The 20,066-nt window shown below is 49.1% G+C and overlaps 1 long non-coding RNA gene across 1 annotated transcript; it reads left to right on the forward strand.

The window, feature by feature from the left end:
• Positions 1-672: 672 nt before the first annotated feature.
• On the forward strand, positions 673-17,222 carry LOC308469212. The gene is made up of 5 exons (XR_013982029.1): positions 673-806; positions 4,768-4,941; positions 8,902-9,075; positions 13,036-13,209; positions 17,170-17,222. It is a non-coding gene; the product is annotated as an uncharacterized lncRNA (long non-coding RNA).
• Positions 17,223-20,066: the final 2,844 nt, after the last annotated feature.

The following is a 20,066-nucleotide window of genomic DNA, read 5'->3' on the forward strand; positions in this document are numbered from 1 at the left end:
ACGTGGCCAGCGTGACAAGCTGCATCTGGCGAGCCAGCGCAGCAGACGAAACGCCGTTTACCTTCCCGCTAGTAAGCGGCCCCTATTTATCTACTTGCACCCGGGGGTGCTTTCGAACTGCTAGGTTGGCAGGCGCTGGGACCGAGCGACGGGAGCGCACCCCGCCGCGGGGATTCGAACCACCGACCTTTCGATCGGCAAGTCCTAGGCGCTGAGGCTTTTACCCACAGCGCCACCCGCGTCCCTTTTGAAAAACAACAACCCCGTAATAACCAATTTTATTTTAGATTTTAAGATGAACTTTGTTTCATTCATTTTTTCTTTTACAGCTATGGATCGTAGGAAAGTTGTACCCAGCACAATGTCCAAAAAACCCACTGCATCTGTAGTCTTGTGGTTACACTACATAAGAGACCCATACATTTGATTCTTTATTGAGAAAGAACATCTCTTTGCAATAATTTTCACCATCGAAAACTTTTGATTGCATCATGCCCTAACGCTGAAAATTTAGGTTTCCTAAACCTCGTTTTTCCACCCAAAAAACTACATTTATACATTTTTTGAGGCATTTATAAAATCTTTTGAGCGCTGGTGTATTTTCCCCTGAAATCTTCATCATGTTATTGAAGCCCATCGGAGCAGAGGCAGATGGGTCTTCGCAGCGGGACGGCTGGAAGGAGACGACCCAACTGGGGCTACCCAGCTGGCCTTGCGACCCTCTGCATGCCGACAACTACAACTAACTTAAAGGAATGCTATTGCTCTTCTTTCGGAAGCACTTTCCAAAGATGGTGGGTGAGTGGGTGAGTATATGTTGGGAAGGGACCCCAAGGGTCATCTAGTCCAACCTGCTACAAGGCAGGAATTTGCAGGTGTCCCTTACGGGGATCAACCTCACAACCTTTGTGTCCACAGCACAGCTAGATGCTGCACTCTTAAATGGCACTTTGAAGGCTATTTAGGTACGGCTGAGGGATCCACACTTCTCCTGCCGCCGCAAGTTAAGTTACGCCATGAAGCGCCCCTTGCCATCCCCTTTTGCTGACTGAGAGCAGAGGAAGTGCTGCCTAAAGTTCTCGGGGTGGTTGCACATTTATACCTCCCGGCAAAGGAAAAAACATGAGCCTACTCTGAAGGCTCATAAATGTAGAAAGTGCTTTTATTTAGAGCACCTCTCTTAACATTGCAAGCTGCTGCAAGTGTCCAAAACTGCTGTGAAGGTGCTGGTTTGCAAATATTAATTATTCCTACTTTATTAATCTGAATTACTCAAATGGCTTTTAGTGCTGGCCACTACAGCAGGGGCTGATCCCCGTTTATTCTTGTGGTGTTCAATTCAGAGTATCTGTTAAAAAAATCAAACGGAAAGCAATGGCGGGTTGCCATTAAGGCTGGGGGGAGGGAGCAAACTGGGTCTTCTAGACCCAACCTGGGTTTTTGGATGCTCCATTAGACAAATCAGCCAGCTCACTGCCTATCTAATTGACCGGGCATTCAATTATTTGCTTGCAAATTAATTATCTTTTTAAAATGTATGCCTTTTCCAAAACATTTATCTTAAGATGTAACGTGCAAGTGTACCACTTTTGGATGCTAATTAATCTCCGCTTGGATTATGGGGATAAATCGATAGGTGAAAGAATTGGTGTCTTGAGTAATTACTTGGTGAAAGCAATGGTTCAGCGGAAGAAATTAAGTTTTCAACACATTGCTTTGTCACCTTTAGATAGCCTAACACGAAAAGGAAAAAGGGGACAAACCTCACTAACATGGGTGAAGCCAGAAGGTGCTGCCCTACCCCAATCAAATAAATAAAAATACTTTACTGTACTGTACTGAAAAAGCGCCAAATGGCTGGCTCCGCCCACAGCCCGACCTGTGATTGGCCAAAAGGCCGACCTATTGCTGCCGAGATTTTTATTGTTGCTGGGGCTGCTGTGCGCGTGCGTTGAGGAATGGGGTCCTGGGATTGCTCCGACGAGAGCCATTGCAGTAAGTTTTGGCGTCGCCAAAGGAATCGGGGAGACGTGCCTCGATTCCCCTCGTAGAGTGTGATTTAACCCATCTTAGCATCCCTCAAAGCACCCTGGGAACTGTAGTTTCCTACGGGAGGAGAATATTCAGCACAGCCTTTCCAATGGAACGCTGGGAGTTCTAGCTCTGAGAGGGTCTCCTTGGGAAACTGAACAAACTACAGTTCCCACAATGTCCCCCCAAAGCACCCTGGAAATGATTGCTTGCTCTGGGCATTGAGGGTTGCGATTCCCTTGACAGAACTACAGTTCCCAAGCCCATTTCTCTTCTTAGAGAACTCTGGGAACTGTAGCTCATGGGGGGGGGGGGAGAGAACAGGGGTCTCCTAAGGGCACTTGGCGCCCAGAATACTGGGAACTGTAGCTTGCTCAGGGCGCCTGATTCCTTCTCCTTCCAGGCTACCGGAATGGGTTGGCGCCGCCGGGCGCCGCCTTGGCCCTCAACTTGGAAGGCCCCACCTGCGGCTGGGAGGACATCAGCACGTCTGGGTACCGGTGGCGCCCAGGCCAGGGCGGAGGCTGGGTGTGCGCCGCCGACCCCCCCTTCGACCACACGCTGGGCACCAACCAGGGTAAATGTGCTTCATTTGAAGGGAGGGGAAGTATTATTGCTTAGCAGTTAGAGCACCCCTTTGACCTGGTGCCCCCGACCTCCCCTCAGGCTGGTACATGAGCACCTCGGAGCAACGAGCCAAGCCGCCTGCTGCCCCCGCCCGACTCCACTCCCCCACCCTGAGCGACGCGGCCTCAGCATGTGAGCTCTGCGCCTGGTACAGCATGGCCGAGACAGGTAAGCTTGGGGCGCTGGTGGTCGGAAATCCAACAGGCCCAGAGCCACCCGCTCGGCCTTTTCCCCGGTGTGGTGGGGGAAATGCCGCCTGGCCCGGTTCTCACAATTCCATATCAATATTAATTAATATGTTTCTAAACTGTAGGACGTATCGTATCAGATGATTATTATTTATTGATTTCCAGACTACTGACCCGCCTGGTAGGGAAAAGAAATACCATCCTGACCATTCTTATCATTTACTGATGCCCTGCTTCCCATCCCCCATTGGAGACGGATAAAAACGAGAGAGGCTGAGGCCAGAGGACAATTCGCAATCCTCAGCGGGGTCAGACTAGATTGACCCCCGGATCCCTCACCCCTCCGCCCTTCTCATTGGAGCTGAGCCAATGTCTGTAGAGTCTCCCTGCATTTCATTAAGCCTTAGGTAGGTCTCCTTCTGAGAGAAAAGTGTTGTTGTTCCGAGGAATCCTTGGAAGTATTATGACTATATGACTATGAGAATATGGTGTTCCTTCTAAGAAAAATGTTATGAAAGGTAGAAGCTTCCATAGCCAGCAATTATCTGAGTCCGGTTTTAAATGCCCTCCCTCGTTTCAGTCGCTTTGTTTTTCCCCCTTCTTACTTCTGTGCCAGGTCAATTTACGCCCGCGTAAGCTTCCTTTAACAAGGAAACTCCAAGCCCAACCCAACCCTCTATGTGCGCTTTTGTTTTATTTCCTGACCAGATCAGGAAATAAAGCTGCTCAGGGCTGGTGAGCCACTTCTCATGGCATGAGGGGCCAGATCTGGGCCACAAATTGGCCAGCCCTGATTGATGTAAACAACAAACTAGCACATTACAATGCAAGAGGAAGTGGTACTTACAGGAGATCTCTCAAGGCTGTTTTAAAGATGATCCGGAGCAATGCCAATGTAAATGCCCAGAGCAACTGCAATACTCCATGACCAGGCCAAGCCAAAAAAATGCCCCAGGCCAAGAGAACCAAGCGAGGCAGTGCAAACGCCAATCATACGCATTCTAGAGAAAGAGATAGGCCTCAGTGTTAACCACTAAGTTCATTTGTTTTGCATCAACATTTTATTAAGTATGCAGTTGAGCAGTGTCAGAAACTCAAACTATATAAGCCAATTTTCATAGTTTTAGATGCCCCAAACTGAAAAACAAGTGTGCACTTTTGAAAAACAGGTAAAGGTAAAGGTAAAGGTACCCCTGCCCGTGCGGGCGAGTCTTGACAGACTCTAGGGTTGTGCGCTCATCTCACTCTAGAGGCCAGGAGCCAGCGCTGTCCGAAGACAGGTCCGGGTCACGTGGCCAGCGTGACAAGCTGCATCTGGCGAGCCAGCGCAGCAGACGAAACGCCGTTTACCTTCCCGCTAGTAAGCGGCCCCTATTTATCTACTTGCACCCGGGGGTGCTTTCGAACTGCTAGGTTGGCAGGCGCTGGGACCGAGCGACGGGAGCGCACCCCGCCGCGGGGATTCGAACCACCGACCTTTCGATCGGCAAGTCCTAGGCGCTGAGGCTTTTACCCACAGCGCCACCCGCGTCCCTTTTGAAAAACAACAACCCCGTAATAACCAATTTTATTTTAGATTTTAAGATGAACTTTGTTTCATTCATTTTTTCTTTTACAGCTATGGATCGTAGGAAAGTTGTAACCAGCACAATGTCCAAAAAACCCACTGCATCTGTAGTCTTGTGGTTACACTACATAAGAGACCCATACATTTGATTCTTTATTGAGAAAGAACATCTCTTTGCAATAATTTTCACCATCGAAAACTTTTGATTGCATCATGCCCTAACGCTGAAAATTTAGGTTTCCTAAACCTCGTTTTTCCACCCAAAAAACTACATTTATACATTTTTTGAGGCATTTATAAAATCTTTTGAGCGCTGGTGTATTTTCCCCTGAAATCTTCATCATGTTATTGAAGCCCATCGGAGCAGAGGCAGATGGGTCTTCGCAGCGGGACGGCTGGAAGGAGACGACCCAACTGGGGCTACCCAGCTGGCCTTGCGACCCTCTGCATGCCGACAACTACAACTAACTTAAAGGAATGCTATTGCTCTTCTTTCGGAAGCACTTTCCAAAGATGGTGGGTGAGTGGGTGAGTATATGTTGGGAAGGGACCCCAAGGGTCATCTAGTCCAACCTGCTACAAGGCAGGAATTTGCAGGTGTCCCTTACGGGGATCAACCTCACAACCTTTGTGTCCACAGCACAGCTAGATGCTGCACTCTTAAATGGCACTTTGAAGGCTATTTAGGTACGGCTGAGGGATCCACACTTCTCCTGCCGCCGCAAGTTAAGTTACGCCATGAAGCGCCCCTTGCCATCCCCTTTTGCTGACTGAGAGCAGAGGAAGTGCTGCCTAAAGTTCTCGGGGTGGTTGCACATTTATACCTCCCGGCAAAGGAAAAAACATGAGCCTACTCTGAAGGCTCATAAATGTAGAAAGTGCTTTTATTTAGAGCACCTCTCTTAACATTGCAAGCTGCTGCAAGTGTCCAAAACTGCTGTGAAGGTGCTGGTTTGCAAATATTAATTATTCCTACTTTATTAATCTGAATTACTCAAATGGCTTTTAGTGCTGGCCACTACAGCAGGGGCTGATCCCCGTTTATTCTTGTGGTGTTCAATTCAGAGTATCTGTTAAAAAAATCAAACGGAAAGCAATGGCGGGTTGCCATTAAGGCTGGGGGGAGGGAGCAAACTGGGTCTTCTAGACCCAACCTGGGTTTTTGGATGCTCCATTAGACAAATCAGCCAGCTCACTGCCTATCTAATTGACCGGGCATTCAATTATTTGCTTGCAAATTAATTATCTTTTTAAAATGTATGCCTTTTCCAAAACATTTATCTTAAGATGTAACGTGCAAGTGTACCACTTTTGGATGCTAATTAATCTCCGCTTGGATTATGGGGATAAATCGATAGGTGAAAGAGTTGGTGTCTTGAGTAATTACTTGGTGAAAGCAATGGTTCAGCGGAAGAAATTAAGTTTTCAACACATTGCTTTGTCACCTTTAGATAGCCTAACACGAAAAGGAAAAAGGGGACAAACCTCACTAACATGGGTGAAGCCAGAAGGTGCTGCCCTACCCCAATCAAATAAATAAAAATACTTTACTGTACTGTACTGAAAAAGCGCCAAATGGCTGGCTCCGCCCACAGCCCGACCTGTGATTGGCCAAAAGGCCGACCTATTGCTGCCGAGATTTTTATTGTTGCTGGGGCTGCTGTGCGCGTGCGTTGAGGAATGGGGTCCTGGGATTGCTCCGACGAGAGCCATTGCAGTAAGTTTTGGCGTCGCCAAAGGAATCGGGGAGACGTGCCTCGATTCCCCTCGTAGAGTGTGATTTAACCCATCTTAGCATCCCTCAAAGCACCCTGGGAACTGTAGTTTCCTACGGGAGGAGAATATTCAGCACAGCCTTTCCAATGGAACGCTGGGAGTTCTAGCTCTGAGAGGGTCTCCTTGGGAAACTGAACAAACTACAGTTCCCACAATGTCCCCCCAAAGCACCCTGGAAATGATTGCTTGCTCTGGGCATTGAGGGTTGCGATTCCCTTGACAGAACTACAGTTCCCAAGCCCATTTCTCTTCTTAGAGAACTCTGGGAACTGTAGCTCATGGGGGGGGGGGAGAGAACAGGGGTCTCCTAAGGGCACTTGGCGCCCAGAATACTGGGAACTGTAGCTTGCTCAGGGCGCCTGATTCCTTCTCCTTCCAGGCTACCGGAATGGGTTGGCGCCGCCGGGCGCCGCCTTGGCCCTCAACTTGGAAGGCCCCACCTGCGGCTGGGAGGACATCAGCACGTCTGGGTACCGGTGGCGCCCAGGCCAGGGCGGAGGCTGGGTGTGCGCCGCCGACCCCCCCTTCGACCACACGCTGGGCACCAACCAGGGTAAATGTGCTTCATTTGAAGGGAGGGGAAGTATTATTGCTTAGCAGTTAGAGCACCCCTTTGACCTGGTGCCCCCGACCTCCCCTCAGGCTGGTACATGAGCACCTCGGAGCAACGAGCCAAGCCGCCTGCTGCCCCCGCCCGACTCCACTCCCCCACCCTGAGCGACGCGGCCTCAGCATGTGAGCTCTGCGCCTGGTACAGCATGGCCGAGACAGGTAAGCTTGGGGCGCTGGTGGTCGGAAATCCAACAGGCCCAGAGCCACCCGCTCGGCCTTTTCCCCGGTGTGGTGGGGGAAATGCCGCCTGGCCCGGTTCTCACAATTCCATATCAATATTAATTAATATGTTTCTAAACTGTAGGACGTATCGTATCAGATGATTATTATTTATTGATTTCCAGACTACTGACCCGCCTGGTAGGGAAAAGAAATACCATCCTGACCATTCTTATCATTTACTGATGCCCTGCTTCCCATCCCCCATTGGAGACGGATAAAAACGAGAGAGGCTGAGGCCAGAGGACAATTCGCAATCCTCAGCGGGGTCAGACTAGATTGACCCCCGGATCCCTCACCCCTCCGCCCTTCTCATTGGAGCTGAGCCAATGTCTGTAGAGTCTCCCTGCATTTCATTAAGCCTTAGGTAGGTCTCCTTCTGAGAGAAAAGTGTTGTTGTTCCGAGGAATCCTTGGAAGTATTATGACTATATGACTATGAGAATATGGTGTTCCTTCTAAGAAAAATGTTATGAAAGGTAGAAGCTTCCATAGCCAGCAATTATCTGAGTCCGGTTTTAAATGCCCTCCCTCGTTTCAGTCGCTTTGTTTTTCCCCCTTCTTACTTCTGTGCCAGGTCAATTTACGCCCGCGTAAGCTTCCTTTAACAAGGAAACTCCAAGCCCAACCCAACCCTCTATGTGCGCTTTTGTTTTATTTCCTGACCAGATCAGGAAATAAAGCTGCTCAGGGCTGGTGAGCCACTTCTCATGGCATGAGGGGCCAGATCTGGGCCACAAATTGGCCAGCCCTGATTGATGTAAACAACAAACTAGCACATTACAATGCAAGAGGAAGTGGTACTTACAGGAGATCTCTCAAGGCTGTTTTAAAGATGATCCGGAGCAATGCCAATGTAAATGCCCAGAGCAACTGCAATACTCCATGACCAGGCCAAGCCAAAAAAATGCCCCAGGCCAAGAGAACCAAGCGAGGCAGTGCAAACGCCAATCATACGCATTCTAGAGAAAGAGATAGGCCTCAGTGTTAACCACTAAGTTCATTTGTTTTGCATCAACATTTTATTAAGTATGCAGTTGAGCAGTGTCAGAAACTCAAACTATATAAGCCAATTTTCATAGTTTTAGATGCCCCAAACTGAAAAACAAGTGTGCACTTTTGAAAAACAGGTAAAGGTAAAGGTAAAGGTACCCCTGCCCGTGCGGGCGAGTCTTGACAGACTCTAGGGTTGTGCGCTCATCTCACTCTAGAGGCCAGGAGCCAGCGCTGTCCGAAGACAGGTCCGGGTCACGTGGCCAGCGTGACAAGCTGCATCTGGCGAGCCAGCGCAGCAGACGAAACGCCGTTTACCTTCCCGCTAGTAAGCGGCCCCTATTTATCTACTTGCACCCGGGGGTGCTTTCGAACTGCTAGGTTGGCAGGCGCTGGGACCGAGCGACGGGAGCGCACCCCGCCGCGGGGATTCGAACCACCGACCTTTCGATCGGCAAGTCCTAGGCGCTGAGGCTTTTACCCACAGCGCCACCCGCGTCCCTTTTGAAAAACAACAACCCCGTAATAACCAATTTTATTTTAGATTTTAAGATGAACTTTGTTTCATTCATTTTTTCTTTTACAGCTATGGATCGTAGGAAAGTTGTAACCAGCACAATGTCCAAAAAACCCACTGCATCTGTAGTCTTGTGGTTACACTACATAAGAGACCCATACATTTGATTCTTTATTGAGAAAGAACATCTCTTTGCAATAATTTTCACCATCGAAAACTTTTGATTGCATCATGCCCTAACGCTGAAAATTTAGGTTTCCTAAACCTCGTTTTTCCACCCAAAAAACTACATTTATACATTTTTTGAGGCATTTATAAAATCTTTTGAGCGCTGGTGTATTTTCCCCTGAAATCTTCATCATGTTATTGAAGCCCATCGGAGCAGAGGCAGATGGGTCTTCGCAGCGGGACGGCTGGAAGGAGACGACCCAACTGGGGCTACCCAGCTGGCCTTGCGACCCTCTGCATGCCGACAACTACAACTAACTTAAAGGAATGCTATTGCTCTTCTTTCGGAAGCACTTTCCAAAGATGGTGGGTGAGTGGGTGAGTATATGTTGGGAAGGGACCCCAAGGGTCATCTAGTCCAACCTGCTACAAGGCAGGAATTTGCAGGTGTCCCTTACGGGGATCAACCTCACAACCTTTGTGTCCACAGCACAGCTAGATGCTGCACTCTTAAATGGCACTTTGAAGGCTATTTAGGTACGGCTGAGGGATCCACACTTCTCCTGCCGCCGCAAGTTAAGTTACGCCATGAAGCGCCCCTTGCCATCCCCTTTTGCTGACTGAGAGCAGAGGAAGTGCTGCCTAAAGTTCTCGGGGTGGTTGCACATTTATACCTCCCGGCAAAGGAAAAAACATGAGCCTACTCTGAAGGCTCATAAATGTAGAAAGTGCTTTTATTTAGAGCACCTCTCTTAACATTGCAAGCTGCTGCAAGTGTCCAAAACTGCTGTGAAGGTGCTGGTTTGCAAATATTAATTATTCCTACTTTATTAATCTGAATTACTCAAATGGCTTTTAGTGCTGGCCACTACAGCAGGGGCTGATCCCCGTTTATTCTTGTGGTGTTCAATTCAGAGTATCTGTTAAAAAAATCAAACGGAAAGCAATGGCGGGTTGCCATTAAGGCTGGGGGGAGGGAGCAAACTGGGTCTTCTAGACCCAACCTGGGTTTTTGGATGCTCCATTAGACAAATCAGCCAGCTCACTGCCTATCTAATTGACCGGGCATTCAATTATTTGCTTGCAAATTAATTATCTTTTTAAAATGTATGCCTTTTCCAAAACATTTATCTTAAGATGTAACGTGCAAGTGTACCACTTTTGGATGCTAATTAATCTCCGCTTGGATTATGGGGATAAATCGATAGGTGAAAGAGTTGGTGTCTTGAGTAATTACTTGGTGAAAGCAATGGTTCAGCGGAAGAAATTAAGTTTTCAACACATTGCTTTGTCACCTTTAGATAGCCTAACACGAAAAGGAAAAAGGGGACAAACCTCACTAACATGGGTGAAGCCAGAAGGTGCTGCCCTACCCCAATCAAATAAATAAAAATACTTTACTGTACTGTACTGAAAAAGCGCCAAATGGCTGGCTCCGCCCACAGCCCGACCTGTGATTGGCCAAAAGGCCGACCTATTGCTGCCGAGATTTTTATTGTTGCTGGGGCTGCTGTGCGCGTGCGTTGAGGAATGGGGTCCTGGGATTGCTCCGACGAGAGCCATTGCAGTAAGTTTTGGCGTCGCCAAAGGAATCGGGGAGACGTGCCTCGATTCCCCTCGTAGAGTGTGATTTAACCCATCTTAGCATCCCTCAAAGCACCCTGGGAACTGTAGTTTCCTACGGGAGGAGAATATTCAGCACAGCCTTTCCAATGGAACGCTGGGAGTTCTAGCTCTGAGAGGGTCTCCTTGGGAAACTGAACAAACTACAGTTCCCACAATGTCCCCCCAAAGCACCCTGGAAATGATTGCTTGCTCTGGGCATTGAGGGTTGCGATTCCCTTGACAGAACTACAGTTCCCAAGCCCATTTCTCTTCTTAGAGAACTCTGGGAACTGTAGCTCATGGGGGGGGGGGAGAGAACAGGGGTCTCCTAAGGGCACTTGGCGCCCAGAATACTGGGAACTGTAGCTTGCTCAGGGCGCCTGATTCCTTCTCCTTCCAGGCTACCGGAATGGGTTGGCGCCGCCGGGCGCCGCCTTGGCCCTCAACTTGGAAGGCCCCACCTGCGGCTGGGAGGACATCAGCACGTCTGGGTACCGGTGGCGCCCAGGCCAGGGCGGAGGCTGGGTGTGCGCCGCCGACCCCCCCTTCGACCACACGCTGGGCACCAACCAGGGTAAATGTGCTTCATTTGAAGGGAGGGGAAGTATTATTGCTTAGCAGTTAGAGCACCCCTTTGACCTGGTGCCCCCGACCTCCCCTCAGGCTGGTACATGAGCACCTCGGAGCAACGAGCCAAGCCGCCTGCTGCCCCCGCCCGACTCCACTCCCCCACCCTGAGCGACGCGGCCTCAGCATGTGAGCTCTGCGCCTGGTACAGCATGGCCGAGACAGGTAAGCTTGGGGCGCTGGTGGTCGGAAATCCAACAGGCCCAGAGCCACCCGCTCGGCCTTTTCCCCGGTGTGGTGGGGGAAATGCCGCCTGGCCCGGTTCTCACAATTCCATATCAATATTAATTAATATGTTTCTAAACTGTAGGACGTATCGTATCAGATGATTATTATTTATTGATTTCCAGACTACTGACCCGCCTGGTAGGGAAAAGAAATACCATCCTGACCATTCTTATCATTTACTGATGCCCTGCTTCCCATCCCCCATTGGAGACGGATAAAAACGAGAGAGGCTGAGGCCAGAGGACAATTCGCAATCCTCAGCGGGGTCAGACTAGATTGACCCCCGGATCCCTCACCCCTCCGCCCTTCTCATTGGAGCTGAGCCAATGTCTGTAGAGTCTCCCTGCATTTCATTAAGCCTTAGGTAGGTCTCCTTCTGAGAGAAAAGTGTTGTTGTTCCGAGGAATCCTTGGAAGTATTATGACTATATGACTATGAGAATATGGTGTTCCTTCTAAGAAAAATGTTATGAAAGGTAGAAGCTTCCATAGCCAGCAATTATCTGAGTCCGGTTTTAAATGCCCTCCCTCGTTTCAGTCGCTTTGTTTTTCCCCCTTCTTACTTCTGTGCCAGGTCAATTTACGCCCGCGTAAGCTTCCTTTAACAAGGAAACTCCAAGCCCAACCCAACCCTCTATGTGCGCTTTTGTTTTATTTCCTGACCAGATCAGGAAATAAAGCTGCTCAGGGCTGGTGAGCCACTTCTCATGGCATGAGGGGCCAGATCTGGGCCACAAATTGGCCAGCCCTGATTGATGTAAACAACAAACTAGCACATTACAATGCAAGAGGAAGTGGTACTTACAGGAGATCTCTCAAGGCTGTTTTAAAGATGATCCGGAGCAATGCCAATGTAAATGCCCAGAGCAACTGCAATACTCCATGACCAGGCCAAGCCAAAAAAATGCCCCAGGCCAAGAGAACCAAGCGAGGCAGTGCAAACGCCAATCATACGCATTCTAGAGAAAGAGATAGGCCTCAGTGTTAACCACTAAGTTCATTTGTTTTGCATCAACATTTTATTAAGTATGCAGTTGAGCAGTGTCAGAAACTCAAACTATATAAGCCAATTTTCATAGTTTTAGATGCCCCAAACTGAAAAACAAGTGTGCACTTTTGAAAAACAGGTAAAGGTAAAGGTAAAGGTACCCCTGCCCGTGCGGGCGAGTCTTGACAGACTCTAGGGTTGTGCGCTCATCTCACTCTAGAGGCCAGGAGCCAGCGCTGTCCGAAGACAGGTCCGGGTCACGTGGCCAGCGTGACAAGCTGCATCTGGCGAGCCAGCGCAGCAGACGAAACGCCGTTTACCTTCCCGCTAGTAAGCGGCCCCTATTTATCTACTTGCACCCGGGGGTGCTTTCGAACTGCTAGGTTGGCAGGCGCTGGGACCGAGCGACGGGAGCGCACCCCGCCGCGGGGATTCGAACCACCGACCTTTCGATCGGCAAGTCCTAGGCGCTGAGGCTTTTACCCACAGCGCCACCCGCGTCCCTTTTGAAAAACAACAACCCCGTAATAACCAATTTTATTTTAGATTTTAAGATGAACTTTGTTTCATTCATTTTTTCTTTTACAGCTATGGATCGTAGGAAAGTTGTAACCAGCACAATGTCCAAAAAACCCACTGCATCTGTAGTCTTGTGGTTACACTACATAAGAGACCCATACATTTGATTCTTTATTGAGAAAGAACATCTCTTTGCAATAATTTTCACCATCGAAAACTTTTGATTGCATCATGCCCTAACGCTGAAAATTTAGGTTTCCTAAACCTCGTTTTTCCACCCAAAAAACTACATTTATACATTTTTTGAGGCATTTATAAAATCTTTTGAGCGCTGGTGTATTTTCCCCTGAAATCTTCATCATGTTATTGAAGCCCATCGGAGCAGAGGCAGATGGGTCTTCGCAGCGGGACGGCTGGAAGGAGACGACCCAACTGGGGCTACCCAGCTGGCCTTGCGACCCTCTGCATGCCGACAACTACAACTAACTTAAAGGAATGCTATTGCTCTTCTTTCGGAAGCACTTTCCAAAGATGGTGGGTGAGTGGGTGAGTATATGTTGGGAAGGGACCCCAAGGGTCATCTAGTCCAACCTGCTACAAGGCAGGAATTTGCAGGTGTCCCTTACGGGGATCAACCTCACAACCTTTGTGTCCACAGCACAGCTAGATGCTGCACTCTTAAATGGCACTTTGAAGGCTATTTAGGTACGGCTGAGGGATCCACACTTCTCCTGCCGCCGCAAGTTAAGTTACGCCATGAAGCGCCCCTTGCCATCCCCTTTTGCTGACTGAGAGCAGAGGAAGTGCTGCCTAAAGTTCTCGGGGTGGTTGCACATTTATACCTCCCGGCAAAGGAAAAAACATGAGCCTACTCTGAAGGCTCATAAATGTAGAAAGTGCTTTTATTTAGAGCACCTCTCTTAACATTGCAAGCTGCTGCAAGTGTCCAAAACTGCTGTGAAGGTGCTGGTTTGCAAATATTAATTATTCCTACTTTATTAATCTGAATTACTCAAATGGCTTTTAGTGCTGGCCACTACAGCAGGGGCTGATCCCCGTTTATTCTTGTGGTGTTCAATTCAGAGTATCTGTTAAAAAAATCAAACGGAAAGCAATGGCGGGTTGCCATTAAGGCTGGGGGGAGGGAGCAAACTGGGTCTTCTAGACCCAACCTGGGTTTTTGGATGCTCCATTAGACAAATCAGCCAGCTCACTGCCTATCTAATTGACCGGGCATTCAATTATTTGCTTGCAAATTAATTATCTTTTTAAAATGTATGCCTTTTCCAAAACATTTATCTTAAGATGTAACGTGCAAGTGTACCACTTTTGGATGCTAATTAATCTCCGCTTGGATTATGGGGATAAATCGATAGGTGAAAGAGTTGGTGTCTTGAGTAATTACTTGGTGAAAGCAATGGTTCAGCGGAAGAAATTAAGTTTTCAACACATTGCTTTGTCACCTTTAGATAGCCTAACACGAAAAGGAAAAAGGGGACAAACCTCACTAACATGGGTGAAGCCAGAAGGTGCTGCCCTACCCCAATCAAATAAATAAAAATACTTTACTGTACTGTACTGAAAAAGCGCCAAATGGCTGGCTCCGCCCACAGCCCGACCTGTGATTGGCCAAAAGGCCGACCTATTGCTGCCGAGATTTTTATTGTTGCTGGGGCTGCTGTGCGCGTGCGTTGAGGAATGGGGTCCTGGGATTGCTCCGACGAGAGCCATTGCAGTAAGTTTTGGCGTCGCCAAAGGAATCGGGGAGACGTGCCTCGATTCCCCTCGTAGAGTGTGATTTAACCCATCTTAGCATCCCTCAAAGCACCCTGGGAACTGTAGTTTCCTACGGGAGGAGAATATTCAGCACAGCCTTTCCAATGGAACGCTGGGAGTTCTAGCTCTGAGAGGGTCTCCTTGGGAAACTGAACAAACTACAGTTCCCACAATGTCCCCCCAAAGCACCCTGGAAATGATTGCTTGCTCTGGGCATTGAGGGTTGCGATTCCCTTGACAGAACTACAGTTCCCAAGCCCATTTCTCTTCTTAGAGAACTCTGGGAACTGTAGCTCATGGGGGGGGGGGAGAGAACAGGGGTCTCCTAAGGGCACTTGGCGCCCAGAATACTGGGAACTGTAGCTTGCTCAGGGCGCCTGATTCCTTCTCCTTCCAGGCTACCGGAATGGGTTGGCACCGCCGGGCGCCGCCTTGGCCCTCAACTTGGAAGGCCCCACCTGCGGCTGGGAGGACATCTGCACGTCTGGATACCGGTGGCGCCCAGGCCAGGGCGGAGGCTGGGTGTGCGCCGCCGACCCCCCCTTCGACCACACGCTGGGCACCAACCAGGGTAAATGTGCTTCATTTGAAGGGAGGGGAAGTATTATTGCTTAGCAGTTAGAGCACCCCTTTGACCTGGTGCCCCCGACCTCCCCTCCGGCTGGTACATGAGCACCTCGGAGCAACGAGCCAAGCCGCCTGCTGCCCCCGCCCGACTCCACTCCCCCACCCTGAGCGACGCGGCCTCAGCATGTGAGCTCTGCGCCTGGTACAGCATGGCCGAGACAGGTAAGCTTGGGGCGCTGGTGGTCGGAAATCCAACAGGCCCAGAGCCACCCGCTCGGCCTTTTCCCCGGTGTGGTGGGGGAAATGCCGCCTGGCCCGGTTCTCACAATTCCATATCAATATTAATTAATATGTTTCTAAACTGTAGGACGTATCGTATCAGATGATTATTATTTATTGATTTCCAGACTACTGACCCGCCTGGTAGGGAAAAGAAATACCATCCTGACCATTCTTATCATTTACTGATGCCCTGCTTCCCATCCCCCATTGGAGACGGATAAAAACGAGAGAGGCTGAGGCCAGAGGACAATTCGCAATCCTCAGCGGGGTCAGACTAGATTGACCCCCGGATCCCTCACCCCTCCGCCCTTCTCATTGGAGCTGAGCCAATGTCTGTAGAGTCTCCCTGCATTTCATTAAGCCTTAGGTAGGTCTCCTTCTGAGAGAAAAGTGTTGTTGTTCCGAGGAATCCTTGGAAGTATTATGACTATATGACTATGAGAATATGGTGTTCCTTCTAAGAAAAATGTTATGAAAGGTAGAAGCTTCCATAGCCAGCAATTATCTGAGTCCGGTTTTAAATGCCCTCCCTCGTTTCAGTCGCTTTGTTTTTCCCCCTTCTTACTTCTGTGCCAGGTCAATTTACGCCCGCGTAAGCTTCCTTTAACAAGGAAACTCCAAGCCCAACCCAACCCTCTATGTGCGCTTTTGTTTTATTTCCTGACCAGATCAGGAAATAAAGCTGCTCAGGGCTGGTGAGCCACTTCTCATGGCATGAGGGGCCAGATCTGGGCCACAAATTGGCCAGCCCTGATTGATGTAAACAACAAACTAGCACATTACAATGCAAGAGGAAGTGGTACTTACAGGAGATCTCTCAAGGCTGTTTTAAAGATGATCCGGAGCAATGCCAATGTAAATGCCCAGAGCAACTGCAATACTCCATGACCAGGCCAAGCCAAAAAAATGCCCCAGGCCAAGAGAACCAAGCGAGGCAGTGCAAACGCCAATCATACGCATTCTAGAGAAAGAGATAGGCCTCAGTGTTAACCACTAAGTTCATTTGTTTTGCATCAACATTTTATTAAGTATGCAGTTGAGCAGTGTCAGAAACTCAAACTATATAAGCCAATTTTCATAGTTTTAGATGCCCCAAACTGAAAAACAAGTGTGCACTTTTGAAAAACAGGTAAAGGTAAAGGTAAAGGTACCCCTGCCCGTGCGGGCGAGTCTTGACAGACTCTAGGGTTGTGCGCTCATCTCACTCTAGAGGCCAGGAGCCAGCGCTGTCCGAAGACAGGTCCGGGTCACGTGGCCAGCGTGACAAGCTGCATCTGGCGAGCCAGCGCAGCAGACGAAACGCCGTTTACCTTCCCGCTAGTAAGCGGCCCCTATTTATCTACTTGCACCCGGGGGTGCTTTCGAACTGCTAGGTTGGCAGGCGCTGGGACCGAGCGACGGGAGCGCACCCCGCCGCGGGGATTCGAACCACCGACCTTTCGATCGGCAAGTCCTAGGCGCTGAGGCTTTTACCCACAGCGCCACCCGCGTCCCTTTTGAAAAACAACAACCCCGTAATAACCAATTTTATTTTAGATTTTAAGATGAACTTTGTTTCATTCATTTTTTCTTTTACAGCTATGGATCGTAGGAAAGTTGTAACCAGCACAATGTCCAAAAAACCCACTGCATCTGTAGTCTTGTGGTTACACTACATAAGAGACCCATACATTTGATTCTTTATTGAGAAAGAACATCTCTTTGCAATAATTTTCACCATCGAAAACTTTTGATTGCATCATGCCCTAACGCTGAAAATTTAGGTTTCCTAAACCTCGTTTTTCCACCCAAAAAACTACATTTATACATTTTTTGAGGCATTTATAAAATCTTTTGAGCGCTGGTGTATTTTCCCCTGAAATCTTCATCATGTTATTGAAGCCCATCGGAGCAGAGGCAGATGGGTCTTCGCAGCGGGACGGCTGGAAGGAGACGACCCAACTGGGGCTACCCAGCTGGCCTTGCGACCCTCTGCATGCCGACAACTACAACTAACTTAAAGGAATGCTATTGCTCTTCTTTCGGAAGCACTTTCCAAAGATGGTGGGTGAGTGGGTGAGTATATGTTGGGAAGGGACCCCAAGGGTCATCTAGTCCAACCTGCTACAAGGCAGGAATTTGCAGGTGTCCCTTACGGGGATCAACCTCACAACCTTTGTGTCCACAGCACAGCTAGATGCTGCACTCTTAAATGGCACTTTGAAGGCTATTTAGGTACGGCTGAGGGATCCACACTTCTCCTGCCGCCGCAAGTTAAGTTACGCCATGAAGCGCCCCTTGCCATCCCCTTTTGCTGACTGAGAGCAGAGGAAGTGCTGCCTAAAGTTCTCGGGGTGGTTGCACATTTATACCTCCCGGCAAAGGAAAAAACATGAGCCTACTCTGAAGGCTCATAAATGTAGAAAGTGCTTTTATTTAGAGCACCTCTCTTAACATTGCAAGCTGCTGCAAGTGTCCAAAACTGCTGTGAAGGTGCTGGTTTGCAAATATTAATTATTCCTACTTTATTAATCTGAATTACTCAAATGGCTTTTAGTGCTGGCCACTACAGCAGGGGCTGATCCCCGTTTATTCTTGTGGTGTTCAATTCAGAGTATCTGTTAAAAAAATCAAACGGAAAGCAATGGCGGGTTGCCATTAAGGCTGGGGGGAGGGAGCAAACTGGGTCTTCTAGACCCAACCTGGGTTTTTGGATGCTCCATTAGACAAATCAGCCAGCTCACTGCCTATCTAATTGACCGGGCATTCAATTATTTGCTTGCAAATTAATTATCTTTTTAAAATGTATGCCTTTTCCAAAACATTTATCTTAAGATGTAACGTGCAAGTGTACCACTTTTGGATGCTAATTAATCTCCGCTTGGATTATGGGGATAAATCGATAGGTGAAAGAGTTGGTGTCTTGAGTAATTACTTGGTGAAAGCAATGGTTCAGCGGAAGAAATTAAGTTTTCAACACATTGCTTTGTCACCTTTAGATAGCCTAACACGAAAAGGAAAAAGGGGACAAACCTCACTAACATGGGTGAAGCCAGAAGGTGCTGCCCTACCCCAATCAAATAAATAAAAATACTTTACTGTACTGTACTGAAAAAGCGCCAAATGGCTGGCTCCGCCCACAGCCCGACCTGTGATTGGCCAAAAGGCCGACCTATTGCTGCCGAGATTTTTATTGTTGCTGGGGCTGCTGTGCGCGTGCGTTGAGGAATGGGGTCCTGGGATTGCTCCGACGAGAGCCATTGCAGTAAGTTTTGGCGTCGCCAAAGGAATCGGGGAGACGTGCCTCGATTCCCCTCGTAGAGTGTGATTTAACCCATCTTAGCATCCCTCAAAGCACCCTGGGAACTGTAGTTTCCTACGGGAGGAGAATATTCAGCACAGCCTTTCCAATGGAACGCTGGGAGTTCTAGCTCTGAGAGGGTCTCCTTGGGAAACTGAACAAACTACAGTTCCCACAATGTCCCCCCAAAGCACCCTGGAAATGATTGCTTGCTCTGGGCATTGAGGGTTGCGATTCCCTTGACAGAACTACAGTTCCCAAGCCCATTTCTCTTCTTAGAGAACTCTGGGAACTGTAGCTCATGGGGGGGGGGGAGAGAACAGGGGTCTCCTAAGGGCACTTGGTGCCCAGAATACTGGGAACTGTAGCTTGCTCAGGGCGCCTGATTCCTTCTCCTTCCAGGCTACCGGAATGGGTTGGCGCCGCCGGGCGCCGCCTTGGCCCTCAACTTGGAAGGCCCCACCTGCGGCTGGGAGGACATCAGCACGTCTGGGTACCGGTGGCGCCCAGGCCAGGGCGGAGGCTGGGTGTGCGCCGCCGACCCCCCCTTCGACCACACGCTGGGCACCAACCAGGGTAAATGTGCTTCATTTGAAGGGAGGGGAAGTATTATTGCTTAGCAGTTAGAGCACCCCTTTGACCTGGTGCCCCCGACCTCCCCTCCGGCTGGTACATGAGCACCTCGGAGCAACGAGCCAAGCCGCCTGCTGCCCCCGCCCGACTCCACTCCCCCACCCTGAGCGACGCGGCCTCAGCATGTGAGCTCTGCGCCTGGTACAGCATGGCCGAGACAGGTAAGCTTGGGGCGCTGGTGGTCGGAAATCCAACAGGCCCAGAGCCACCCGCTCGGCCTTTTCCCCGGTGTGGTGGGGGAAATGCCGCCTGGCCCGGTTCTCACAATTCCATATCAATATTAATTAATATGTTTCTAAACTGTAGGACGTATCGTATCAGATGATTATTATTTATTGATTTCCAGACTACTGACCCGCCTGGTAGGGAAAAGAAATACCATCCTGACCATTCTTATCATTTACTGATGCCCTGCTTCCCATCCCCCATTGGAGACGGATAAAAACGAGAGAGGCTGAGGCCAGAGGACAATTCGCAATCCTCAGCGGGGTCAGACTAGATTGACCCCCGGATCCCTCACCCCTCCGCCCTTCTCATTGGAGCTGAGCCAATGTCTGTAGAGTCTCCCTGCATTTCATTAAGCCTTAGGTAGGTCTCCTTCTGAGAGAAAAGTGTTGTTGTTCCGAGGAATCCTTGGAAGTATTATGACTATATGACTATGAGAATATGGTGTTCCTTCTAAGAAAAATGTTATGAAAGGTAGAAGCTTCCATAGCCAGCAATTATCTGAGTCCGGTTTTAAATGCCCTCCCTCGTTTCAGTCGCTTTGTTTTTCCCCCTTCTTACTTCTGTGCCAGGTCAATTTACGCCCGCGTAAGCTTCCTTTAACAAGGAAACTCCAAGCCCAACCCAACCCTCTATGTGC

This window comes from Podarcis pityusensis (assembly GCF_964106645.2).
Source record: "Podarcis pityusensis genome assembly, contig: HAP1_SCAFFOLD_348, whole genome shotgun sequence".
NCBI lineage: Eukaryota > Metazoa > Chordata > Lepidosauria > Squamata > Lacertidae > Podarcis > Podarcis pityusensis.